At 42.5% G+C, this 27,891-nt stretch overlaps 1 protein-coding gene across 13 annotated transcripts in view; it reads right to left on the reverse strand.

The window, feature by feature from the left end:
• Atxn1 (ataxin 1) overlaps nucleotides 1–27,891 on the reverse strand; it is a 406,728-nt gene that overhangs the window by 202,525 nt on the left and 176,312 nt on the right. For 3 of the 13 annotated variants that reach the window (XR_004769404.1, XM_027410015.2, XM_027410011.2), the window contains exon 5: nucleotides 9,615–9,688. The exons of the other annotated variants lie outside the window; for them this stretch is intronic. The gene's annotated coding sequence lies outside the window, so the exon portion shown is untranslated. The remainder of the gene's footprint in view (nucleotides 1–9,614; nucleotides 9,689–27,891) is intronic. 13 annotated transcript variants of the gene reach the window in all.

The raw sequence follows: 27,891 nt of genomic DNA on the forward strand, positions 1-27,891 counted from the left end.
ATGTCCACATGGTCTCTTCTGAATACAGTCACTTGCTGGTTGTACATCCTCATCAGATACCCAGTCCATTTTGGCTCCTCTTTCTTTAGTGTCTCATGCATTTAGGGCAAGAACAAAATTTTCAAAGCTCTTTTCAAAAGAAGAACCAAAGTCTGGCATGGTTATTAGTCCACAGAAGAAACTGTGATTTTTATCACAGGCATGAATATTTGTAGTTCTTTTTTTTTTAAATAGACAGTCTCATGTAGCCCAGGCTAGCCTTGGACTCTTTATGTAGCTGAGAGCAACCTTGAACTCCAATCCCCCTACTCCACCTCCTGTGTGTTCGTTGACAGCATAGCCCAACATGGCTAGTTTATGAGGTACTGGAAATCAAACCTAGAGCTTTGTGCATGCTAATTTAGTACTCTTCCAACTGAGCCACATCAACCTGGGAATTTAAAGTTTTTCAAGAATCATAACTGCAAAGAAATAAGTACTTAGTTATCCCAACAAACAGCAATGTGGCTGTTCTCAATTCACTGAGAGGACAAAGACGCTCAAAAAGGTTAGCTATGTCAGATATGGCCACACAGCTACTAACTCCAGACAGAATATAGTGTAGCTCTTTGGGCATCCAGCTCTGTACATTGTTGTCATTTTGTGTCAGAGTGTCATTATGTAGCCCAGGCTAGCCTGGAATTCATGACCCTTCTGCCTCACCCAGTCTTCGGAGTGTGTGGATTATGGATTTGCACCACTACACCTGACTCAAGGTCTCCATTTTAGGAAGGGTGTAGAAAAAACCCCTATAACAGGACAACGGTAACGGGGCTGGAGGGTAGCTCAGTGGTAGAGCACTTGCCCAGTAGGGCACAATCTATTATACCAACAAGAAGGGCAAGAAGCATTTTTTTCTTAACTATAATCAAACGTGGCTGTAATAACAAATCTCATGTTTATATTTTACACTTAAACATATTTTTCAAAATGTCTTAAGTCTGGCTTTTATTTATCCTTGTAGAAATAGGGTGAGTTTTTCCCAGCCCCATTTCCTGAATGATAAATCGGAAGGGAAGTTCTCTAACTTTCCTAAATAAACTACTGAGCTGACAGTGAGGTTGAAGAAAGACCCACCCTAGCTTAATTCTGAAATTGGCATGGCTTTCCAGAGAGGAAGGCCCAACACCACATTCTTGGAGATAAATTAAACTACGAAGAAAGAAGTATAAGTGAAGGATAAAAAGAAGACAATTGAGTAAGTTTCCACACACTTTACTGCAGAAAAAGAAAGCAACACACATACTCATTGTGGCTGCTGTAGAGCCCAGCCCTGCAAGGGGTGGGGAGTGGGGGGCAATCAAGATGTCACAGGATGTCAAGGTGGCTTCCAATGTCTCTGAAAACAGGAAAAAAGCTGTTCTAGGAAACACCCACCAAACTTGCAACTGGTGAAAGCAATTAATAATATTTTTCTACTTCATTATAGGCCCCAGCATTCCCTCTGGTATCCCACCCACTGAGTTCAGAAAAAAAAAGGCTTCCCAAAGAAAGTGGAGTCTGAGATACTGTTGGAGAAGTATAAGCCTGAGAGAAGACATAACACATACTTGGTCCCAATGGTTTGGAGAAAGGAGTGGCTACAGGAGATGAATCAATCGGGAAAGCAAGCAGAAGTCATATGCAGAGGCCATCAAGCGACTTCTAAGTTGATTCTGGAAGGTCTGAAGTGTTGCTGAAGGCGTGAGCAGAGCAGTGGACTTATCTGAGGTATACTATGTCCAGTGACTGGCACCTCCACGTGGCTAGCTCTGAATTCCCTTTCTAAGACATCTCTTCAGTTAATCCTGCTGTGGCACTTCCAGTTGGGTTAAAGAAGAGTTCTATTGTCTCTTCAAGGTCTGGCCTGTGATTCTAGAAAATGTTATAAGTCTGGAAATTTGGCAGTTCTTTGTGGGGGAAGATGAAGATTGAAAACACACAAGGAATTGAGAAACATTACTTGGGAGGCAGAGCTAAATGAGCAACATCTTTGAATTCAAAAACAAACACAAGCAAAGGCAGATCTATGCCAATCACCTCTTTCTAGTTGTGCCTAGGATTTTCAAGTATACAGCCTATCAGTGCATGTATAAGAACCTGTATGTGTGCATATATGGGACACATGTGTTGGGACACCTGGGAGGTAGTACTAAACCGGCTTCAAGGACACATGTTCTCACTGGCAAACAGAATGGCTTTCTTGTCACTCAGAGCTGCTGCTACCTTGCACCAGGAGTTGCTCTTGAGAAGATGAAATGAGGTACAGAACAATAATAAGTTATTAATGTTTTAAGCATTCCATGCCGCTGGCTCCAAAACAATTCATGGGCATCTTTCCCAGGCTGGTCCTAAAGTCACTATGAAGATAACCTTGAACGGAAGATCTCACCTTCACCTCCTCAGTGCCGGAATCATAGGCATATGCCACTGGACTTGGTTTCTGTGGTGATGGGGGTTGAAACCAGGGCCTTGCACATGTACGAACACTCTCTACCAGCTGAGCCCTGTAGTCAGCCCACCCATTCATTATGCCTGTCTTTTTTAACCAGCACAATATGCATCTAACAAGATGGTCTGGCTGAATTACCCTGGGATTATGTAGTCGGGGAGTTCTCTGGCCTCCAAAACAGTGAAAGATACACCAAGAGTAAATGTGTGCATTTTGTTTGTTTGTTTGTTTTTGTTTTTTGGGGGGGGTGGTGGAGCTGTGGCACCTGCTGTGAAAACCTGAGGACTGAAGTTCAAATCCAAGACATCCAAGACTCAACATCCCACTGATACTTGGAGGAAATCTGGAAGACATTGTAACCTTTGTTTAAAGCTCATTTCCTCCCACAAGCCTCTAAGCACACCCCACAGACATCCTTGTTACATATCCAAACTGCGAACACTATTGTTCTTCCATTCTTACAGGTTTTAATGGCTTTCCACCATCCAACCACAACCTAAATAGGTATAGCAGGCCTACTCCATCCCATGCAGGCCAAACTCTCCTGTATCATACACACTAAAACTACCTTATAGCTCAGAGTCAGCCAGATTTGATCTCTTCCAGTCTGGGCTGGTTAATCTTGATTGTCAATTTGACAGGATTTAGAATTGCCTCACTAAACCTCTGTGTAAGCCTGTGAGGGCATCTCCAACTGGTTTTACTTAGGAAGGAAGATCACTCTAATGTGGATCACACCACAGGCTGGCATCCCAGATAGAATGAAAAGGCGCAAGTAAATTGTGCACGAGTATTCACCCTCTTTCTGGCTCCTGACAGTTGATGGTATATGACCAGATGTCTCACACGCCCATCACCACGCCGTCCTCACCATGATGGAATGTATCCTCAGACTGGGAGCCAAAGTAAGCCAGCCCTCCCTCCCTCCCTCCCTCCCTCCTGTTTCTTCTGACAGGTATTTGTCACAGCACTGAGACAAATAAGTAATATACTTGGGTTTGAAAATCCTTCAGGTCCAGCCTCTGAAATTGTCACCCTTTTGATTTGGGCACTTTTCTCCAGAGTATTTTGCTTGCTTGCTCTTCAGGACTTATTTCAAGCGTTTAACCCATTACCTATAACTGCCCTTTTGTCTTTGGTCCTGACAAGATGCTCCTCTCATCTGCACATCACTGTGGTACAAGTCCCATGGAACTCTTCCTCCTGCCCTGACTTCCTCTTGCCCATCTATGAATACTTCCATGGCCTCTATGAGGCTCCATGCCAGATACTTTGTCTACAACACCTATAAGGAGTGCATGTGACAATCTTGACTCAGACAGTGCTTGCAGATGAGGAACTAGGCTCTGGAGACTTTTGTTTGTTGCCTCTGGCTCCAATGCTCTCACATTTTCCTCTGCGTTACCTTTCTAATTAATAGGATAAAATACTTGACAGAAACAACATAAGAAAGAGAGGTTTATAGTGGTTCCTATAAAACCATTGCCCACCATGTCGGCAGGAGCGTGAGACAGCTGGTTACACTGCACTCACAGTCGGGAAGGAAAGCAGAATGCTGATGCTCATCTGGCTTCCTCTCCCTTCTTCATTCATCCCAGGAACCCTCTTCATTGACAGTGCCACCCACTTTCAGGATGGGTTCTCCCTCTTCAGTGAAACCTTTCTGGAGACATTGTCATGGGCAAACCCAGGCATGTTTCCATGGCAATCCTAATCTAATCAAATTGACAATGAAGATTAATCATCATACTCCTCAATACACCTGCTAAAGTTATACTAAACTCAACCTTCAGGAAGATTCTCATAGTGTACCCTCCTAGAACACAGTGATCCCTGCAGGGTGGCAAAAGAATGTGCCAGGAGGTTTTAATGAGACCAGGTGGTGAGGGCACAGGCGTGGGAGGCCTGTGACACAGTTGCAGTCTGTTGCTTTCTGGGGATTTCTCCTTATTTTAGGTCTGTCGTTTAGGTGGTTATTAGTAGTTACCAGACACCTTTTATCAATGTCTCTAATTTACAGAGTCAGACTAAACACCTTTGTTTTTAACTACAACACAGTGGATCTTTATGTTAGATATTTCCAACAAGCATCAAAGCCTCTGTTGATGCTGTCTCTCCTTTTATTCTCCAGTTTCGCTAATGCAAGGGACAGGCTGTCCTAGTAATTATTACTAGGCTAATGCCAGGTTCAGATTAGCACATAAAATACCTCTTCAGTGTAGCTTTCTTTGCAAGAGATCAAAACATTTTTTTAATGGCAACATCAAACAGAATCAACATGTAAACATGTTTCAGTAAGAATTCTTTCCTCTCCAGTGATTTCTCAATATTTGGAACTCTTTATTAGTTTCCCAGGCTTCCAAATGGTAACACAGTGCATTATTTTCTTCTTTGCCTCTTCTGAGACTCTTTATCATATTTACTGACAGTGAGTGTTTTGTGCTCTGGTTTGGGTACTATTCTAGAACTATTTAGGTTCATCACATTGCTTGACTTTGTAGGTTAGGAAGGAAAGTGGTGTATGTCTTTAATATCACATTATTTTTGTCATTGTCCTTCCTCTTTACCCTATTTTCCCTTTGCAAAGGCTTTACTGAATGCCTTGGCACTACCCATTCCTATAATTTCCTAGTCTTTTCACTTGCTTGGCATGAGATCAGAATGCCACCACTGGCATTTTCCTTTACAGCCTGGGTGTCTCACTCATACACTCCTGACCACAGAGTAAGAACATTTGTACTACTATTTTCTCAACACAGGGGACGAGTAGAGCATGCTTCACCTGTTTGCAAATAATTCCACCACATCTGGCATTACTAAGATGCTCTCTAGTCACTAGGAGCCCCATGAAAGCCACATGGACAGAAAATGTATTGGTCCCCACAGGCTGGCCTTCTTCCTAATGTAGGAACATGCAAAGACCCCGTTAAAGTCAGGAGCAAAACAAGCACTCAAGCCCCAAATACTGATATTTAATACTCTTCTGATGAAGTTGACCTGTTTAACTACATAAGGGAAAGACGGGATATTAAAAATAATGGGGAGAGGCAGCAAAAGTATCATTCTCTGTAAATACTACATGACTAAATTCTGAGCAAGTCAGAGTAACACTTTTAGCTGAGAATTCCACAGGGGAACTGAACAAAAGTAACATGAGAAAAATCAATAACATTTCTAAATGGTAGTCAGTAAAATCATGCATCCCATTTTTAATAACATCAAAAATACAAAACAAGTAGGGATACACTTAAAGAGAAATAAGTAAGAATCCACACAAAGAAAAGTTACACACTATTGGTGGACAGAGAAGACAGAAACAACTACAACCAGGATGTCAGCATCAAGAGAACAATCCTTCCTAAATTACTGTGTAAATTGGACACAATGTTTAAATACCTGTAAGGAAGCTAATCCTGAAGTTTATAAAAGACAAATAAAGAATAGTCATAACGATGATGTAAAAAGACAAAGACTAGCTTACTAGACATGGGAAACTAAAGAGCTCCTCAAAGTAAAACAGAATGCGCATGTACCACAGTGGCTAACACAATCAACCCAAACCAAGTAGATCCCCAAATGGACTGGAATTCAGTGCATAATAATGTTGGCATTGTGTTTGCCCAGAGAAAGACAGATTTCCAATGACAAAGGGCAGCTATCTGGGAAAGAAGTGTAATTAGATCCCTAGTTCATATCCTACATCAAAAAATACCTGAGCGCATCTTTTTAAAAGTGAAAACCCGAGGACATAAAAATTCGAGGAAGAGCCATGAAAGTGTTATGCAAAGTAGGAAAAGCCAGGCACAGGAGGCGACACACTCTGTGGTGGTTCCCTGTGTCTGGATCATCTAGAGCAGGCACAGCCACAGAGATGGAGAACAGATAAGTGGATTCGACGAGCCTGGAGGAGGAGGAAATGGGGAGTGACTGCTTAATGGGTACAAGGTTTCTTTGGGGGACAATGAAAATGTTCTGCCATTAGATTGTGGTAATGGTTGTATAACTAAAAGTAAAAAAAGAAACCACCAAGTTGGACTAAAGAGTAAGTTATAGCCCAACAAAGCTATTATTTCAAAAGTCCTAATAAGATGAGACAATTTAAAAAATATAATTATCCAGTGGAGAGGGCTTAAATATGTCAAAATTCACGGAGCCAAAAAGAATCTGACAACATAATTTTAAAAGAAAATCCTGCATGAAAGAAACATGAAGAGTCAAGTGGAAAAAAAATAAAAAGACAAGACAAACATTCTAATTTTCTGAGTTGTTAAATGCTGCTCAAGACCCACAGGCAGGAGAAACCCAACACCCAGCAGAGGCATGGGCAGAGAACTCACATGTACACTTCCCAGAAGAAACCAAAACACTTCTCTAACTCATGGAAATGCACCCAGCGTTCACTCTAGTCAGAGAAGCCCACAGTAAAATGACAAGAAGTGAGTGATTTTCACCTCTCAAACTGGCAAAGATCATGGAGCTTAACAGCATCGTCTACAGAGGACAGACACACTCAAGCAGACTTAGCAGGAGGCTGGCCACCAGGCCTGCCAAACTGGAGGCCGGATTGGCAAGGCTCGCCAAGATGGAAACTGCATATTCCTTTTGATCCAGTAATATCTCGGGAGTAATTTCTCTTCCAGAGGGGCTTTGCTGACACACAGAGCGCTATTTTTTTAAGAAGTTATTCACTTGAAGCATTGTTCATAGTAGCAAATGACTTCAAACAATTTAGAACAAACCCACTAATGTGGGAATGAATACATCATGAAAAAACCTATACGAAAATATTATTTAGACACTAAAAAGAGTAAAGTTGCTGCTGTCTGTATTCTAGCTAAGCAAGTCTGAGACACTGTGCAGTGATGGGGAAAAGAACACTGTGTAAGGTATACAGAAAACGGTACATTTCTTTTAAAAGTCAGAATTAAAAAGCGCTGTTATGGTTTTCTCTCTCTCTCTCTCTCTTTCTCTCTCTCTCTCTGTCTCTCTCTGTCTCTGTCTCTCTCTCTCTCTCTCTCTCTCTCTCTCTCTCTCTCTCTCTCTCTCTCTGTGTGTGTGTGTTGCTAGAGTTGTTTTTCTCCTTACACACGTGAGTCTCGGGGATTGAACTTGAGCCATCAGGCTTAGCAGTAAGTGCGTTTACCTACTGAGATATGTCGCCAGCCCCAAAATCAGAATTATTGATTATATAGTTATCATGTCAACAAGAAAATAATAGTGCCTCTAAGTATGAACAGAAGTTACAGGGACATTTTTTTTTTGGCAAAAACTTCATGTGCCTTCAAATTTTTATTGACTCAAGGCAAAATTGTTTCATAAAGAAAGAAAACAAAAACACATGAAAGACAATGGAATGAGCAAAGTGAGTGCTCTAGTTTCTGATAATTTGCTGTTTTTAATATAGGCATATTTTAAAATGTTTATACCATTTTTCCAGGCCCTCACTTTTGTTTTTGAGAAGGGGTCTCACTCTCTAGCCTAGGGTGGCTTGCAACTCACTAGAATGCTAGCCCTAAACTCATGAAAATCCTCCTGCCTCAGCCTCCTGGGTGACTGGAATTAGATTGCATGTAGCCAAGGCTAGCCTAAAGATTGCTGTATGGCTAAGGATGACCTTGAACTTCTGATCCTCTTTCTTCTATATTCCTTGTACTGGCATTACAAGTTACACAATAATGCTGTGGGTTAAACTCAAGGCCTTGTGCACTCTATGTAAACACTCCTACCAGATGAGCTATGTCTCCAGACATTAACCCTCAAGAATTTTTAAGAAACCACAAACAAAACTCAGACTTCCTACTCAGCCATCTTTCAAAACCTTTCATCTGACTCCTGATGCCATGGGCATCTGGGTATGGTTTATCTGATAGAAGAACCTAGGAGATCCATGACTTGATCCTGGACTGCACAATGTTGTCTTTGTTAGGGTTTCTATTGCTGTGAAGAGACACCATGACCACAGCAATTAGTTTAACTGGGATGGCTCGCTCACAGTTTCAGAGGTTCCATCCATTATCATCATGAAGGGGAGCATGGCAGTGTACAGGCAGCTGTGATGATACACTGAGAATGCTACATCTTGCAAGCAACAGGAAGTCAACTGACTGTCACACTGAGGAAAGCTAGAGAAAAAGGGATTTCAAAGCCTGCCCCCACAGTGACACACTTCCTCCAACTTCCATTTAATGGTGGGGCCATTTTCTTTCAAACCACCACAATTATCACAGTCCTCATCCCCACTTTTAGAACTAGAGAACCATCTAATATTTTCTTAAGATTAACTGACTCATTACAAGAGCAATGAATATATTTTCATACCATGGGAGCTGATTTTGGTTCAGACTATGCAACCAAATTGTATCCCTAGTTTTGCTTTTCTGTTTGTTCAGCCAGAATAGAGCACCACGACAAATGAATTTGTCAAGAATATAGCCATACTTTTCACTCCTTTCATTTAGCAAATATTGACCAATGACTTCCCACATTCAATTCTAAATATACACTAATATGTACTTTACAAAAAGGGGAAAGCTAAGATACGTCTCCTTGTTATGGGTAGTCAAAGACACGCTTATTTCCTCTTGGAGTGCTATGGCTTGTATCTTAAATGCCCCCCCCCCCCAAGCCCATGTATTAAAGGCTTGATATCTAGGCTGACATTATTGGGAAATGATAGACTCTATGAGGCAGGACCTAGGAAGAATTTTCCAGTCAGTGCAAGTCCCACTGGGAGATAGGACCCTAAGCATTGGCCTCTTCTTTTTTTCTATCTTTTTCTATTGATTTCGTGTAATCCAAGCTGGCCTGGAAATCCCAAGTTGGATAGAACAGCTTTGAAATCCAGGTCCTTCCACCTCTACCTCCCAAGTGCTAGGATTCCAGGTGTTCACCACCATGCCTGGCTTCTAAGCTTTAGCTCTTCATCTACCTTCACATTCTGGCTGTGTCGGGGTAGCCTCATTTACCTCACTCCCATCACAACACGCTCCTTCACCCCTAACCAACATCAACTGAGCATGGACTGAACAGTATAAAACTGAGGGGAAACCCCTTCTCAGACAAGAACAACTAACAGACATGCTGACACAGGAAGCAGAAATCTCACATAGCACCACCTATCTACAAAGAACTTCAAGCAACTCACAATTGCTGGTAGTGGGAGAATTAGTCATCTTCAGGAATGAGTCTGAATTGTTATCTGATACTAAGTAGCCACCCCTGAAAGAAAATGCAAAGAAGGAACACTGAGTGGACACATGTCATACATTAAAGAAAAAGCGAATACAAGTGTGAGAGGGAGTGAGGGTCAGGGACATGGGAGGGGTTGCAAAGAACAGGGAGGGGGAAATGACATAATTATATTTTGAATTAAAAATGCAAATAAAAAAGCCTTTTCACTTTGTACATTGGTTATCTCTGCAATCCATTATAACACTGGAAAGCTGAGACATAGGGTAATCACACACACCGTGTGGAATCTGAGGCTGCCCTAGAAGAATCTAAGCATATCTGAAATGCAGACATAGGAAGCAGGAGAAGGAATCTCTGAAGCAAAGGGAATGGAAGGAAGAAGCTCAGCAGAGGGCTGGTCAAGCCTGTGGTATGAGGGTCACAGATAATCACGCGTTGCTGGAGCACAGGCTGCAGTGAGCAAGGCTAGGGAAGGAGCCTAGAGTCAACTGTCAATACAGACTCAGTATCCAGAAACTGCCAGGAAGAGAGGAAGAGTGCACAGCCTGGGTGTGCTTCCCAGGGCAAGGGGGAAGGGGACCCTGTGAGAGAAGGAGGTAAGAGGCAGAGAGAAATGAGCATAAAGGGAGGCAAAGATGTTTTTAAGAAACTGGGAGTCACCAGCAGCACAGTCTAGAGAATAGGAGTGACCGCCAACTAGGGGCTGCTAGCTTGGACCAGTCAAGAGACATTGGAGAAAGTAGGGAGAAGGTTCCCAGACTTTAAGAGATAATGATCCCAGCTCCTTAAACTGTATGTTAAGATCCATGTGGGGTGGTTATGTGAATGTAGGGGTGGGGAATATTTGACAGCAGTAAAGGGCTTCTGAATATGCAATGACAGAAAAACAATTCAAAAGCAAAGGCTTAAGGAACCCAAGGTGTTTCTCTCAGTGCTTGCCAGTGTTGCATCCCGGGACTTCACTACAGCCTTGGTTCTGAACACAATGTGCACTTTCTGCACTGCACCTGCTTTCAGGCCACAAAAACACCAACAAACAATGTCTGAGATACCTCAGCTTAGGCTGGAGACTATTGTGTATTATGGATTGCCATGATTTTACTACACATACAAAACTCCACTCGTATAGAAACATCGTAGTTTCATTATGGAAAACAAAGACTTCTCATTATTTTCCAACTGCTGTGCCTCAGCATGTAAGTAGAAAATTAGTTCATCTTTGGGTTGTGCTTTGTGTAATACTTGATTTTAAAAACTGCTGTTTGAGTTGCTGACTTGAGTTTCGTAAGAAAATGATTTATCAGAACATCTAGCAATTTCTAAAATGGCTCCAGATATACTTTTGCCATTTTTTAGTATGCATTTATGCTAAGCTGTGCTCTAAGCGTTAATTTATAAACTTACAATGGAGATCAACTCTGAAACCCTTGAAGATATTCTTCACTCAAATATTCAGCCAATATTTCATTCTTTATATGAAAATGATAAAAAATCCATCTCATTAGCATGCAAATTTGTTTTTATCTTTAATCAATGGTAAAACTGCATGTGCATCAAAGTAATGTAAAATAAAAATTTTATGATTTATCATCAGTAAGGGTTTGATTTGTATACATCTTTTATATACCTATATATTCATAGCCACTCTCCCAAGCAAAGGTGGTCACACTTGGAAAATGTTTAAGAAGACCTGGAGGATTTGGTGACCTGGACCTCAGTGTGGGCCAATGGGAAAGAGAGCGTGGTTTCAGAAAAACTGGAGGTTAAGGAAAGAATAGAGAAATGGACATGGTTTTGGGATAAGGAGTTTAAAGGAAGGTGTCCTTTGTATGTTAGGAGGAGGCCAATGGGTGTACTAAGAGCTTGAAGAGAAACTGAGGCTAACAGAAAGATAATGAAAAGCTAAGAGGAGGAGAGAAACATAATAGAGATGGCACAGGTGCAGAGAAGACAGTGTCCAGACAGGAACACTGGGACAATGGGTCGGTGGCAGGTGGAAGGAAGATGCTCTTTCTTCTCTGAGACCAGAGAACAGGGAGTGGACAAATGGACATCCAAGACTGTGGTAATGAAAGCAACAGACACAGCACTGAGAAGAGAAGAGAGATGAAGGGTTTTTTTTGTTTTTTTTTTCATCAGAATTCCTGGGCACTGTAAAGAAACAGGAGGAATTATGTCCCTCTATAGACAGTGGGGGTGAGAATAAGTCTTGAAAAGACTGGTCCTGGACTTGAACCATCAGCAGATGTGACTGACTTTTACTGGAGAAGAAAAGATAAGACTGTTGGGCAGCTGCAGAGTTGGTGACATAAAGGGTTGCATGATTCTGAATTACTAGAAAAGAACAGAGACACTTGACTCCCTTGAGATCTGGGCCAGCAGGAAGACAGTGTGCCCAAGAGGGCCAGACAGAAAGAGTAAGAAGCAGGGGCATGACAGCTCCAGGAGAGTGACACATGAGTTCCATAGAAGAGAGGGGGAAAGTCTGCTTTATTTTATGAGTTATTGCAAGATAGGAATTCAAAGGCTCCAAATACAAAAAAAAAACAAAAACAAACAAAAAATATGACAGCTCTATACTCATCCTCATTTGGCCAGCACTGTTTACATAATGCATTGAAATGCTATATACCCCATAACTACAGTTACTATGTCTCTTTGTTTTGTTTTTGAGGTATGGTCATATGTAGTTCATGCTGGCCTTAAACTTGATATATAACTGAGGATGACCTTGAACCTGCCTCCACCTTCCAAGAGTGGAGCTCCATGCTTGTGGCAGCATGCCTGGTTTATATGACATAAGGGGCTGAAGCGGGGCTCTGCTTTCTGAGCGCTCTACCAACTGAGTTACATCCAATCTTCCAGGCTTTACATCTTTATGAGACATTTTACAAAATGTTCTGTGTGGGGGGTGCTCAGTACTTATAATTACTTGCTGCTCATGCAGGGGACCTGGGTTTGATTCCAAGTACCCACTTCAGGTAGTTCATAACTGCCTGCAACTTCAGTTTCAGGGGATCTGTCGTCGTCTTCCAGCCTCCGGAGGGACTACATGCACACACCACACAGATTCACACATCCACACACATCAAGAAAACTAAGTAAAACTTAATATGTTTCAGGAGATGACAATATTAACCACCTTCATTTGATCCTGTAGACACCGTGCACACGGTATACACATCAAATTACCACATTCTGATGCAAATATCTGTACAAACAAAACGCTAATCCATATTGAGAAAAAAAGCAGTAACTGACAAGAGGAGTTAGGGTTTATGACTCTAAGACTGTGAAAGTTCTAAGGGCTGTTGACACAAAGGTCCTGTGTGTGGCGGTGTCCATACTTTCTATCAAGGAGAGTGAAGTGAGCGCTGGTGATGTGGAGACTGAGGAATGGTAGGATAAAGAGAAGGGTGGGATAAACCCTATCCCAGCCAGGTGATCTCCCTTTCTCAGACAGAGGGGAAAAGGAGAGGAGCGTGTGCCTGCTCCGAGTCTGAGGGCAGGACACACCTGTTCTGAAGCCCCTTCCTCATTTTTCATCAAATGCAGATAGATCATTTTAATAGAGAGAAGAGGATCACTGAGAGATGAACAGGTACATGGCCTGTGATCATGTGATCATGTGATTCCTTGAGAAGCAGCAGCGAGCTGGAGCCTCGGGTCCGAGTCCAGCTACTCCACCTCTCTCATAAAGTGGCTTTCCATAGCCTTTCTAGACCTCAGCCTCATCAGAGGAGTGTGGGCCGGCTGAGGATTTTAACATAGCTGCTCGATGCTTAGCAGAGCATCTGGTGCTTAGCAAAAGTTAGGGGGTGCTATTACTCTTCTACACCCCAGGAAATTGTTTTGGGGGACATGGGAAAGGCAAAAAGCAGCAGCTGTGAAGCAAATAAATGTGTAAAAGACGGAGGGGGGAGCATTTACTATCTTAATTTATAACTGCTTGAAAGTAGGCCACACAGAGAAACAAAAACACGTCTAGATTAGAAATTAGTCCATGGGGACTGGAGAGATGGCTCAGCAGCTAAGAGCAGTTATGGCTTTGCAGAGTACTCACATAGAGGCCTATAATCATCTATACCACTTGTTACAGGAGACACAGTGTCCTCTTTTGGCCTCTGAGGGAAGTGGGCACACACACACACACACACACACACACACACACACACACACACACATGCAAACACTCATACACACACACACACACACACACACACACACACACACGCATGCAAACACTCATACACACACACACACACACACAAACACACATTTTCATAAAAGAAATAATAAATATAAAATTAAATTCAAGAAACTAATCCATGAATGCTCCCACCAAAGAGTTGAGAAGTAGAGACAACCTAAATGCCCAACACCTAGTATTTGGTTGCAACTAAGGAATGTCACACACTGCAAGCAGATTCACCTTGGGAACATTATGCTAAGCATAAAGAAAGCAGTCTCGGGAGTCCACAGAGCACAGGATTCTATTTGTGTGAAATGATTGCAATAAGCAAATGTATATATAGCAAAAGCAGATTCATGATTGCCAGGAGCTGAAAGTGGTAGACTGGGTGAAAACGAGAGGGGTCAGCAAATGGGGATAGTATTTCCCTTTAGGGGTGACAAAAGGTTCTAAACTTGACATCAAGAGTTGCACTCCATTGCACATTCTTTTATTTTTTATGAACCTGACTGATGCCACCTATTCCCATTTCCATCCCTTCTACTGAAGGGAGAACACTCCTCTTCACTGGGAGAGGAGATGTACAGTGTTGGATTCCAGTGCTCGTGAGCATCAAAAACCATGGCTCATCTCAAATTGCAGACATTCTCAGGTAGATGCTAGTGAGTTTGTCTTCTTTCTTTTGCTCCTACCAACCTCAGGGTTACATTCTCTTTCCCAACACCAGCCTGGCAGTTAAATCAGCCTCTGATAGACAATGGTATGCAATAGCCTAAAATGGATGAGATATCCTAGCCAATCTGAGGGTTGTTTCTGAAACACTGGTTTCTCACTTGGCCATACCAAGAGGACAGGATTCCTGGAGGCAAAATGTAACCTAACCAGCAGTGTTGTCATCTTTAGGAATAATTTACAAGGAGAATACTGAAAAGACATTCCTTACACTCCACCAGGTGTTTGACTTAATCTGAGAAACATGCCAATAATTGCATACAAAGTGCCTCTAACATCCTATTATTAATTGAGTTCCAGGAAATGGAACTTCCTCATTAAACCAGCCATGTCTTTATGGGAATGCTGACTTAAAAAAAAAAGCCTACCGGTTCATTCATTTGAAAAACTAATCACAAGCATCACCAGATTAATAATTCCTACATGAACTGGTGGCTTTTGACCACAAGAAATACAAAGGACAATAAAAGACATGTCTTTGCTATTGCTGGAAGCTTCCGGAAATTAAATCTGAAGACATTCCTCAAAGAATTTCCTGGTAAAGCATTTTACTACGCAGGGCTCCTGATGGTTCTTAGAACGTTAAAGCCGCTTCATAAAGTGCCCCGCACTGGAGACCCCCAAACTGACGATAAAGCAACATGTTTTACAACAGTTTATGCTGGTGGTCAGCAGAGTGTCAGCGATAAAGCAGAAACTCCAGCAGAGGCAAAGCACATTCGGAGGCCATAAAGGAACCCACTGGGCCCAATTTCCATCAAGAGGTGTCCACTCAATTTGATGGGTGTCATCTGCCAGTGAACCAGAACACCACTACAGTCCTGGTATTCTAGGAAGGGGGGCTCCTGAAAGAGAAATGGGAGTTTCCAAGACAAGAAAATCAAGGATTTTACATATCTCTGGATGTTAAGACAGTGATGTGACGATTGATGATGATGGTGATGATGATGATGATGATGATGATGGTGATGATGATGATGGTGATGATAAAGGCCTTGGGGCTAGAGAGTTGGCTCAGCTCTCTCAGTTAATAGTAATAGCTATTCTTAAAGAGGATCTGGTTTTGATTTCCAGCACCACAGAGTGCCTCACAAGTGTCTGTAACTCTAATCCTAGGGGATCCGACTCCCTCTTTTGGGCTCTGTAGCATCAGGGATGCATATGGTACACAAACATAAATTCATGTAAAAAACCCATACACATAAAATAAATTTGAAAACTTTGAAGAAAAAAATGGCCTGGAAACTTGTAAACTTGAATTTGTTATGAAATATTAATCAATGTAGCTTAATGATTTATACATTATTCTCAATATTTCATGGGCTTTTGTATCTAAATACAAAATACAATGCCCTGTTTTGTTTGTGTTTGACAAGAAACAAAAATCAATTCATAGGATTTTGAAGTGGTGCCATTTTTTCTTTTCAATGATGTATGTGTATTGAATATGTACATACATGCAGTTATATGTGCCAGACATGAGCATGAAGACACGAGCAGGACATGGGTATCCTGATCGGTCATCTTTTCCCCTTGAGACATGTCCACTAACTTGGAGCTGAGCTGTTAGCCAGCAAGCTCCAGCAATCTTCCTGTCTTAGCCCAGCCGTCAGCCTGGGGTTACAATAACCATGATGGCTTCCTGCTTTCTACTGGGTGCTTGGGATTTGAACTCAGCTCCTCAAGCTTATGCAGCAAACATTTGTACCCACTAAGCCATCTCCCCATGCCCCCAGAGTTCCCCCTTCATTAATGAATTGTGTTGGCATTTTACAATTTTTAATCACACCAATACACTGAGGATTCTTTTAGCAGCTCTAAAACCATCGTGTAGTTAGGAGAATATGTAGGCTGTCATATATGTTTTAGCACTCAATGCTCAGGATAACATGAGAGTATCTCATATACTATCTCTCTTTTACACAGTGATGTTCTTCAGCTCTTAAAGTCACTCAGTTCACGTTCATGTATATGTACGCTTCTTTGTATTAAGCCACACCTTTGCAATTCAATTTCTGCAAAACCCTCTGCAGAGGTACTTGCCAATTAATGCACATTGAGCACAAAGGTGACTTGGAATCTATGAAGACAGTGCCAAGAGGATGATCACTGACGGGGGGGTGGGGGTGGGATGGAGGAACGCTATTGACACTGAAATTATTCTCACAGTTCTGACAGTAACAATGAACCATCAAAAGATACAACAAAACACATCAAATTAGATGCCTCTTGCCCAGGCTTGCAGTATTGTTTTAAACACAGAAGGAAAAGGCCGTTAAATACAACTGCTATTCACTAGACTTTAACTACAGTGGCTTTATAGTCTGAATCTGCCAGTGCGAGTCAGAATAACAGGCCTAAAAAATGTTTCTTGCTACTGCAGGGTTACAGGAGGAGGGAGGAAACAAAGTACCCTTTGCAATATGGACGCCCGTCTCTGACAGCCTTGCTCCCTGACAAGCTTACATCATCCCCGGCATTCTATTTCTACCTTTTTCCCAGAACCACATCAGCAACATTTGTGATCACACTCTGTCAGCTGCTCTGCTAACAATGGGAAATTTTGATTTGTACATGGAGAGGAAGTTTCCTAAGGGGAACATCTCCAGAACTGAGGCTTAGCACTGTTCTAGTTTATAGCCCGATGCAGGCAAGAGTACTTCTCTGCACAGATTATACAGGCACACTGATAGGAAGTAAACAAGGTGTGTAATCTGAAAGTTGGCTGCAACAGACTCATGAGATATGTAAAAACCAAAGGAAATGATCCACAACTTATGTCTCTGTGCCAGCAAACTATAAAATGCTCAGAACTTTCATGTTAATTAGCTATTTTGTTTGATGGGTTGGATTGTTCCCCTTCTACACTTAGGACACACACATGCACTCACATACACACACATAAAAAATTTAAACCTCAGAGTTGTTCAACCTTCTACAAGCCAACACAGTAATCAATTGCCTTGCAAGATATCCAGCAATACTGGGAAAAAATGCCCCTTTTTTCTTCCCTTTTCTTCAGTAGAATGCCATTTTCCTACAGTTTCTCCTTTGCCTGTGTATAAAAGCTGCTCTTAGCTGTAAGTCCCACTAAAGATAAATTGCAAGATAAAATGAAATCACCATTCCAGTTCATGAGAGCATTTGAAGGCCCTCCAAAAGTGAATGTTTCTCCAAACAGAAAGAGACTATTAAATTTTAAAGGCAAGGCTATCATCAAAAACGAGGGCAGAGAAAAGTACACATAAGTCAGGTTGACAAGCCCATATTGATAAAGCACAGATAAATGCTATCTCTGAATAACATGCCCGGGACAGACTGGCCTAGATTTATGAATGAGTCGTGTACAGCAAGTTCATTTGTAAATCAGTTACTTAGAGCTCCAAATACATTTTGCAGGCAAACTATGCTGTAACTAGAGCTTACTTTTATCAAGGAAATGATCAAGACATAGTTAGTGCTTATGCAGGTGTTCTCCTGAACCAATAACTCTCAAGCACACCACTCCCGTGCATGCTGGTCCTGTGCACATGCTTCCTGTGCATGTCACTCCTATTCTGTGCATGCTGCTCCTGTGCACGCTGGTTCTGTGCGTGCTGGTCTTGTACATGCTGGTCCCGTGCACGCTGGTCCTATGCATGCTGGTCCTGTGCACGCTGGTCCTGTGTACACACTTCCTGTGCATGTCACTCCTGTCCTGTGCACACTGCTCTGGCACATGCTGCTCTCTCCTGTGCACACTGCTCATGTGTGCACGCTGCTCCTGTGCACTCTGGTCCTGTGCACCACTGCTCCTGTCCTGTGTACACTGGTCCTGTGCACACTGCTCTTTTGCTGATCAGGGAGCTCGAGCAAGAAGCCTTTTGTTGGATTTCCACGAGTCTCTCTCTGCTTTGACACGATCTAAATGCTTCCTCCCAGCCACATAAAATAAAAGCATAACAACAATCTATTATGGTGAACCTTTAACCTCTCTCCTCCCGGTCCACTTCCTGTGTTCAGTTGCCTGGCAATTATAAAGGCTAGTCAAGAGTTCACATCAGTGAAGACTTACTGCAGTTTTGGTGGCTGATACATGCTTGAGAGAGCAGACTGGAGGTGAATCCAGTCTTAAAGAACGGGATGCAAAGGATGACTATGACAGATGATTAGAACTAGGATAATGGAAGGAATTCCATTGGAATGCAGTGAAGGTGACTAAGAAAAGTACCCAGCTCTTAACAGGAGGAAGAAGAGAATGAGGAGGGAGAGGAATGAGGGAGAAGAGGAGGAAGAAACAGAGGAAAAGGAGAAGAGGATGAGGAACAGGGAGGTGCCTGACCAATAGGAGGCTTAGATAACAGACAGGGTTTCCCATCAAGGCTAGGGTTATCATGGCAGGGCATCCACCAGTGGCAGCATTTGGAAAGCTTCTTACCTCTGTATGTGGAGCCACCATGACTACTTGCCCTTCCCTCCTCATAGGTAACACTGAGGAAGGGAAGTTCAGATATAGATGGCTTGAAGGATGAAGAATCCTGGCAATATGGACTGAGTGGGCTCCTGGTGTACCCTGAATAGAGTTGTGATGCTCTAAAAATAACTGCCCAGTGGGTGTGAAGGATGTTGGGTCAGGTTCTTTGATATAAAGCTGACATTTCCCAGTGTCCTGAGACTAGCCACATCCATATGGCCAATTTCTATCCTTCACTGGCATGAAACTCTATACCAACCAGGCTGGCTTCAAACTTGTAGCCATTCTGCCTCTGTGATTGAAGGCATGCACCACCACCCCTGGGTCTGTTTACTTTCACAAGAAGGACAGAGACCCAAGAAGGAAAGAAGAGAGGGAAGAAGGGAGCATGGAAACTGTCCCCGGGCCTTGGTACACAAATACCCTGCTTATATCAGCACTGCACTGTCAGAGCACAGTGAAAACTAGGAATTGAAATACAATTTTAAATGGATTTAGTGTAATTCAAAGGCAGCTTCTGTACTTTCTTGCTCCTCCCCTGGTAGTTTCCTGGTGTTCTCTTCCCTTATTTCATTGTTAATCTCTAGGAAAATCCAAGAGGATAGATTCCCCTTAAGAAAATGCCCCTGTTGGGTGGCTAGGTGCCACCTCTTTGTCAAAGGATGGGCTCAGAGGCTTCCTGTTCCTTACAAGCTAGCTGGAGCTTACAAGGTGAGGCTTCTCCAGCCTCACTAGCAAGGTCTACGGCAGTAACAACAAACTGCTCTTCTGAATTTTTAGCATGTGTCTTTTCCAATTCAGCCTCCTCTCCCAACATAACCCCAAAGTAAACAAGATATCCAGGGTGATGAATGCACTGTTTCTAAGGCTCTCTGAGACAAAGGGAAAACTGATAGCCTTCAGGGAACTGTGGAAAGAACCCGCAGACAAAGTCTTTTCTATAGAAATTTTACAGGGAACCACTGACTGCCGTTACAGTTTGAAAATATGTTCCCTATGAAAAAATACTGAACTCAATACTTCAGTTTAAAAGCACATAAAGGAGTCTTTATTCTGCCTGTTTCCACGTATCTGCTTCCACGGGAAGCCTAGAGGCCACTTCACAGGCTTGTTTTGCAATTGTCAATGTCCACTCCACAAAAGATACAAATCCTTTTTACGTTGGTCACAAAAACATCAGTTCATATTGTATCGCACAATGGCCATGTTTTAAATACACCACAGTCAATTTGCAGCTCACGGAAACTTCTCATCATTAAAAGGGTGTTTGATGCTGAAGTTTGCATGTTGGAAGGTTGTATTCAATGTTCAAATCCTAGACAGTATCAGGGTGTCTCTAGCTCCATGTATGATCATGGCACCCTGAGTGAACCCTACCTAGACATCTAAGCAAGGTCAGATCAGGCTAGTGCTTGCATGGGAGAAACTTCACAATTTCTTTTTTTGTTTGTTGTTATTTTTCAAGAGAGTTTCTCTGTGTAACTTTGGCTGCCCCAGAACTCTCTTTGTAGACCAGGCTGGCCCAGACTCACAGAGTTCCTAGTGCCTTTGCCTCCTGAGTGCTGGGATTAAAGATGTGCACAATTTCACTAAAATTTTCTGTTTTTTAAATCGTGGGTATGTGTGTGTGGTTGTGTGGGGATATGTGCATGTGAGTGTAGGTGCCCAAGGAAGCCAGAAGAGGGTGCTAGATGCCCTGGAGCTGGAGTTTAGGCTGTCTGATATGAGTGCTAGAAACCTGAACACAAGTGTGTATTTTTAACAGCTGAGCCATCTCTCTCTCCAGTTCCCCCTCCTGAATTTCATATTTGTAAGACTTTCAAGCAATTTCCAGTTAGTGTTAACTATAGAAGAGGCTAATGTTCTGTTCTGTGTTCTATTGTCAATAAAATGTTTATTTAGCACAATGACTAACCAAAATCAAGCAAGGCAAAAAGAATTCAGTTATCAAGACACAGTGTGATTTTGGGAACAGAGCAGAGAAGGGGCATCTCGGTGACATTCCAAGACCTTCAAAATGCAAACTCAGTCCCTACAACCCAGAATCAAGGTGTTGATCAATGTGAGCACACCCCCCTGGTGCTACTCATGACCTGATGCCATCCACAGTACCCAGTCGTTTGTCCTCCAAACCAACTCTAATTGTGCTTAATAACTTCTGTTGCAGCTGCTTCTAGCTTGTCACAGAGATTAAAAATAACAATAATATTGTCATCCTTGAGCTAGCAGTGGAAACATATATTATGACTGACAAAAACAGGGGGGGTCAAAGCTTCAGGAAACCTTCCTTAATAACACAGAATGAGGGACATGGGCAAGTGATCAGAAAGTGACACAGCTGACCCCACCATGAACACCATTACTTAGGAGTTTACTTCTAGAGACATTATATAAAGCAAGCTGAAGAGTCGCCACAGTACCTAAAGAGTAGGAGCTTCAAACTTAAGTCCATGCATGCTCACACATGTTTTATTTCTTCTATTTCAAAAGATATGGTCATGGCGTTTTAACTTTCATAGTTGGTATGTGGGCCCTGAGACTGATATTTGTGTGCTAGGATACAAGTGAGAGTTTTTCAAGTAGAAAGGTGATTGCACAGTTTCTGTATCTGCTTTATATGTGTGTGGAGAGGCCAAGAGTAGGCTTGACATCTCTATTGGGGGTTGAGGGGAGAGTGTCAATGTGAAAGACAGTCTAATATGGTTCGTGGCTGTTGAGTAGAAAACAGTAACCCTCCTCCCTTGCCTTTTATTTGGGAGGCAGGGATCCTGTAGGTCCACCTCACTGCCCATATAGCCTAAACCATGAGCTTTCTAATCCATTTTTTATTGGACACAGACACTGAACATATACTCCTTTTAATTGTCCATCATCACTTACATTGCTCATCAGTATTGACACTCACTGATATGCTGAGCAAATTAGCCTAATCGTGAACACAATTTTCAAGACCCTGGAATCATCTTTGATACCTCTCTCTTCTTCCTTCAAATCCACCAGTCATAAAGTTCTGTGTGTCTACTTCTTTCAAATGTTTTGCAGTATGTTGCCTCTTCTTCCTTCCTTGGTTCCCTTTCCAAATGAACAGGCCTTCATGACCTCCTTTTAACTGCTAACTCACTGTGGTGGTTTGAAAGAAAATGTCCCCCAAAGGGAGTGGCACTGTTGGGAGATGTGACTTTATTGCAGTGGGTGTGGCCTTGTTGGAGGAAGCATGTCATTGTGGAGATGTGTAGGGGAAGCTGTAGCCACGCCTACTTAGGGGCTGGCTACAGGTGTGCCTGACCACACTTGTGAGGGCGTGGTCAGAGTGATGTAGTGTGACTGCGTTTGCTCTTTCGGTTTCACTTTGGTACTTGCTGTACAGACTGCTGCCACGCCGGCTGGCTAGGTCGCTCTGTAAGTAAGGCTTTTCCCTATTAAATACCCTTATATTTCTACCTGACTCCGTATTGGTAATTTCCCACTATAGAGGTGAGCTTTGAGGTCTCATATATGCTCAAGTCACACCCAGTATCTCAGACCTCTTCCTGTTGCCTGTGAGTCAAGATGTAAGAATTGTCTGTTCCTTCTCTAGCACCATGTCTGCCTGTAGGTAGCCTTGCTTCCCTCCACGGCGATACTGGACAAAACCTCTGAACTGTAACCAAGCCACCACAATTAAATGTTTTCCTTTATAAGAATTGCTGTGTTCATGGTGTCTCTTCACAGAAATAGAAACCCTAACTAAGACACACATTCCAACTCTACCCTGATTCCACCCAAATACAGAGTAGTAGCTGCAGCTCCTACTATGCCCTGTATTCCCTAGAGGAAACAGTTCATAGTCTGTAGTAACAATCCATACGCCACAGTTGTCATGTTAATAACCTAAGATGCTCCAGAGTTACGGTGGATTAAATGACTCAAAAGTGTTTCCTTATTACCATTGGTTTATTGGGAAGTAACCACATTATAAAGCAAAGACACGAGTCAGTACCACCTCACCACATCACTTCCCTAAATAAGGTTCCAGAACAGTGCCATCACCTGTCCCTTCATGTCTAGCTCTTCTACCAGGTCATTTAAAAAACATTAGACTTATTCACTTTTATGTTATATGTGAGCATTTTGTCTACATGTATGAATGTTGCCCAGAGAGCTCAGAAGAGGGCATTGGATTCCCTGAATCTGGAGTTATGGATGGTTGTGAACCATCATATGAGTTCTGGGAATTGAATCCAGGTCCTCTACAAGAACAAGTTCTCTTAACCACTGAGCCATCTTGCCACCCTTTTCTGCCTTCACAGAGCCGTGGAACTTCAGCAAAACACAATCACTCACAATCTCTATCCAATGCAGGCTAAACACAAAATCTACACCTCGCTTCAAGGTGAGCAAAGGATTTTGTTTCTCACAGGAAACTGGTCCAGGTCACTTCTGTCACTTCCATTTCCTACTTTTTCTCATTCTTCTCATCAGCTACACCTGAAGTTGTTCCCACCCCCTCCGGTTCTCTGTTGTCTGTAGTTACAGACTGCTCTCTCATTATTTCCTAGGCAATTGTAAGATGCAAAGTTGGTGGAGCCCCTTTTCCCACTACCTGCACGTTAACATCAACAACACAGAAAAGGGATCAAAACTGGAACGTTGTCTTTAGTCAACACTACACTAACTAAACTGTAGAAGTCACTGGGATTTTATCAGCTCTCCCACAAGAAGGCTTCCTCTCATTAAGAGCCACCCAGGGGTTCCCTAGGTGGCATTACATTATCATAAGCCTTTGTCTTCCACTTACTGGGAGCAGTTCTTCAATTCTTCCTTTAAAAACATTGTGAGTGTTTTGCCTGCATGTATGTGCATTACATGTGTACAGTACCACCAAGCCCAAGAAGAGGGCGTTGTGGCCCCTGGAACCAGCTTGTGAGCTACCATGTTGATGCTGGGATTAAACTGGGCTCTTCTGGAGGAGAAGCCAGGGCTCTCTGACCTTAACCTCTGAGTCATATCTCCAGCCCTTCCTCATTATTTTTAAAGATGCTGGTATTTGAAACATGAGTTGCCAGTTATTTTCCTTCCATTTGGCTCTGTCTATATCTCCCCATCCCCCAATGGGTCACATATATCCCAAATCGGTCTTGAACTTTCTATGTAGCCATGAATAACCTTGAATTACTGATTCTCCTGCTCCTATACAGTGCTGAGAATGGAACTTAATCCAGGGCTTCCTTATGCAAGGTAAACACTTTACCAACTGAGCCACATTGGCAGCCTTGCCTAGTTTTCAATTACTAGGAGGATAACATGGAGGGTGTACAAAGGTCCTTCTCTATCATTCATGACAAGAGTTTTGTGTGTGTGTGTGTGTGTGTGTGTGTGTGTGTGTGTGTGTGAGAGAGAGAGAGAGAGAGAGAGAGAGAGAGAGAGAGAGAGAGAGAGAGAGAGTCAGGATACTCCACAGGGAAGTGAAGCATTTCTCATTGTACTGATTCTGTGTTTGGAGGAGAGATGACTGGAAACTCTTCCAGTGTGCTTCTCACCCATCAAATCCACGTGCACTCATCTAATTCATCCCTCACTAGAATTTTCCTATGGGAATTACAATGATGACAGATTCTGAGTGATGCTTTTCCAGCTCCTTCATTCCACTTTTAGAAACTGGTATTCTTTTGTAAGGAACAGTTGCCCTATTTTCCCCACTTTTAAATTCGTTTAAAAGATTTTGTAGCAGCATGGGTTTACAGACATTTATTCTTTTCTCCGTGCTGTAATCTAGCATGTATTTCATAACAGGTTGCTTTGAGCTCCAGCTAGGTTATTGGTCATTTTAGAGCAGAGGTGGCCCATGTTATGTGTCTTTCTATATCATCCCTTGTGTCTATGACAATGGTGAACTCATCCATTAATTTATTCTTTTAACAAATCCTGTTTCAACCCTTGCCCCCCACTGTTAAGCATCACAACCACAAATAATTCCTTTCCTTGCATGGATTAGAGCCCAGTTAGCAGATACTCACATGTATGCATTCACTTATCTGCTAAAAGCATTTGGAATGAATAGTGATGGTCCAAATGGAACACAGCCAAGTCTCCCTGGAGAAAATGGCAGGTGCATGGGAAAGACTTTCTTAAGACCGAATCGTCTCTTGTTCTCTTTATTCTATTGCTCACGCTACAAAATAAGCAAGCATGCAAAAACACTTAGAGACAGATTAAGCAGATATCTACAGATGAATGCTATGCAGGAGCATGTAAAGAATTAAGCACTAACATCAAAGGTGAGGACACACTTTAGAAGGATTTAATGTGATAAGCACAGATTCTTTACGTAGTACTAAAAAAAATGGAAACAGCTAAGGAAAAAAATGAGTATTCATTTGTCTTAATTCATTTTTTTTCAAACTCAATTTCCTCATTTTTATTCCTTCACAGGGAATAATGGACACCAGGTAAGAAGTACCATCTATCAGAGATGGATTCTCCTGGTGTCTTTCCCTAATTCAATTTTCCTGTACTATTTCTACTGTAATTTCCAAACACAGCTGTTCTCTTCTGAGGGTGATAGCTCAGCCCTACAAACATCCCTGGGAATAATAAACAAACAACAGGGCACATTTTCTGCCACAAATTACACCCTGCAACATTCTTTACCCAGAACACTCTGAATCCCAAGCAAGCAGGGACACATCAGAAACTCAGAGCCTTCCTGCAGACTGGAGGATCCACATCCGGACATTTGAACGTGTTTAACTCCTACTGCTGTTCCCAAGAATGCAGAAGCAAGCTCCCTCTCCTGCACAGTGTTACATCATCCTTACAATCAGAGGCAATGCCAAAAGTGTTTCGCTGTCACTGTTCCTATCACACCTCCTAATTAATGTCAGCATGTCTCTTCCACATTAGTGAGGACACAACATGTCTGTAGGTGCTCACACACATACACACATATTCACGACCGCATCCTCGAATACGCTCCTGTGCACACGGCTCCATCTCCATATTAGCACCATTTATAAATAGAGTTTGTTCCTCCCGCCCATGCATGCAAATATGCACAAGCAGCATTCTAATCCAGTTGACTTCCTTTCCTTGAAATTTCCAGGAGATTAAGATGAAGAGCTCAGGAAAAGCGAGATGCAAGTAGACACCTGGTGGGGGCTGTGATTAGGAGGCAGAGGCTAACAAAACAGGCAGACAGACAACAGACAGGCTGAGGCATAACCGAGAATATGAAGATCCAGCCCACACTTGGAGGAGTTGCTCCAAGCTTTACTCTCTGCCTTCCTGTAGGGCTTAGACCTTACTGGAGACGCTCCAGGTCTTAGCCCTTCCTCTGCCCTTATCTTCCTAAGTTAGAGTTATTGAATGAAGGACACTCCCTTCTTTCTCTTCAGTCTGTTCGTGGCTCCCAGGCAGTATTCACTATCAAGTCATGTCACCTAAAGCTCAGCGGAGGGTGGATGACCAGCTTGCCAAAGTGCTTCAGAACAAGTCTATAAACACAGTTTCTGAGCCAGAAAAATAGGGAGTAGAAAGGAAGCTATTTGTGCATATTTTATGATTTTTTTTTACATGATGGGTTTTATTCTTCCGTGTGGATGGTTCTCTATGGTACTCCTGTATGTGGATACTATCCGTAAGCCTTATTCCATATCATACAATTATGGCAGTTTTTTTTTTTTTAGAACTAGTATAAACACAGGCCTCTTCAATTCACAAAACAAATCTGAACACATTATGTTGTTTAATCATCTCCACATCCCTGAGATAAATATGATAATTAAATCTATTTTAAGGTCAATGGGAGAAATGAACTAACAAACAAAAAACCTTCTCAGATTGTAATTGACCACCCTAAGGTCACAGGGCAAAGAAATTAAAGAACTAAAATTATTATTATTATGGTTATTTTGGCAATGCTAGGGATTAAACCTGAGGGCCTAATGCATGCAAGGCAAACATTCCCCGACAGAGTTCAGCCCCCGGCCCTATATCTGAAATTCGAAACCCGGATTTCTGATGCCAAATTTTATTTATTTCCTAATACATGCATTTTCTTCCACTTCCTCTTGAATTAATTTTGCTTCCATTTTTATAGGACTCTACTCGTCATTTTAGTGAACTTTGCTCATCACCTAAAGATGTGCTTCTAGATGAAATGGACCTTCTTGTCCCCAAATTTCTAATGTTCTCTTTTCTGGTTAACTAACACAACCAGGATGATCTAGCATTTGCAAACTTGGCTGCAATCTCCCTTTGAGAAAATGTAGGTCCTGCCTCTGAAGGTCTGATCATTTCTCACTCCCTTTCCACCTTTCCCTTCCTCCCTCCCCCACCCCACCCCTGCTCAACACTCAGTACTCTCCTCTTTAGACCACAGTGTCTCCTGTGCTGGCACTTATCCCAACCAGAGCATCCATTACGGGAACCCCCACAGGTTCCGATTCTTCACATAAGACAGGTACCTGCCCGCAGCCTTACACTTGGCATTTTTCATTCGGGGCTGGGGAGCTGAGGACTGCACAGGGGTTAAGTATAGCAACTACTGAGCAGCACCCCAGTCACAGGGTATTTTCTGGGATCTTCTTTCCCTGTCACTGTTATCATCAAGATCCTTGGATTCAGAAAAGGGTTTTTGTCCCTGCCGAGCCGGCCCCACATTCTCCCTTTAGCTTAGTGCATTGTGATCTCTGGATGTGTAACTATGACATTCTCCCGCACAGGGCAATGTGCGGAGGGGCTCTAAAACCACATATCTAGGACTGGAGAGGTGACTTGTCTCACAAGTGTGAGAGTCTGAGTTCAGAGCCCCAGAACCCACAGAAAACCTCAGGTGGTGCCCATCTGTAATCCCAGCCCTCCTGTGGTGAAATG

This window comes from Cricetulus griseus, chromosome 3 (genome assembly GCF_003668045.3).
Source record: "Cricetulus griseus strain 17A/GY chromosome 3, alternate assembly CriGri-PICRH-1.0, whole genome shotgun sequence".
NCBI classification, from domain to species: Eukaryota; Metazoa; Chordata; class Mammalia; order Rodentia; family Cricetidae; genus Cricetulus; species Cricetulus griseus.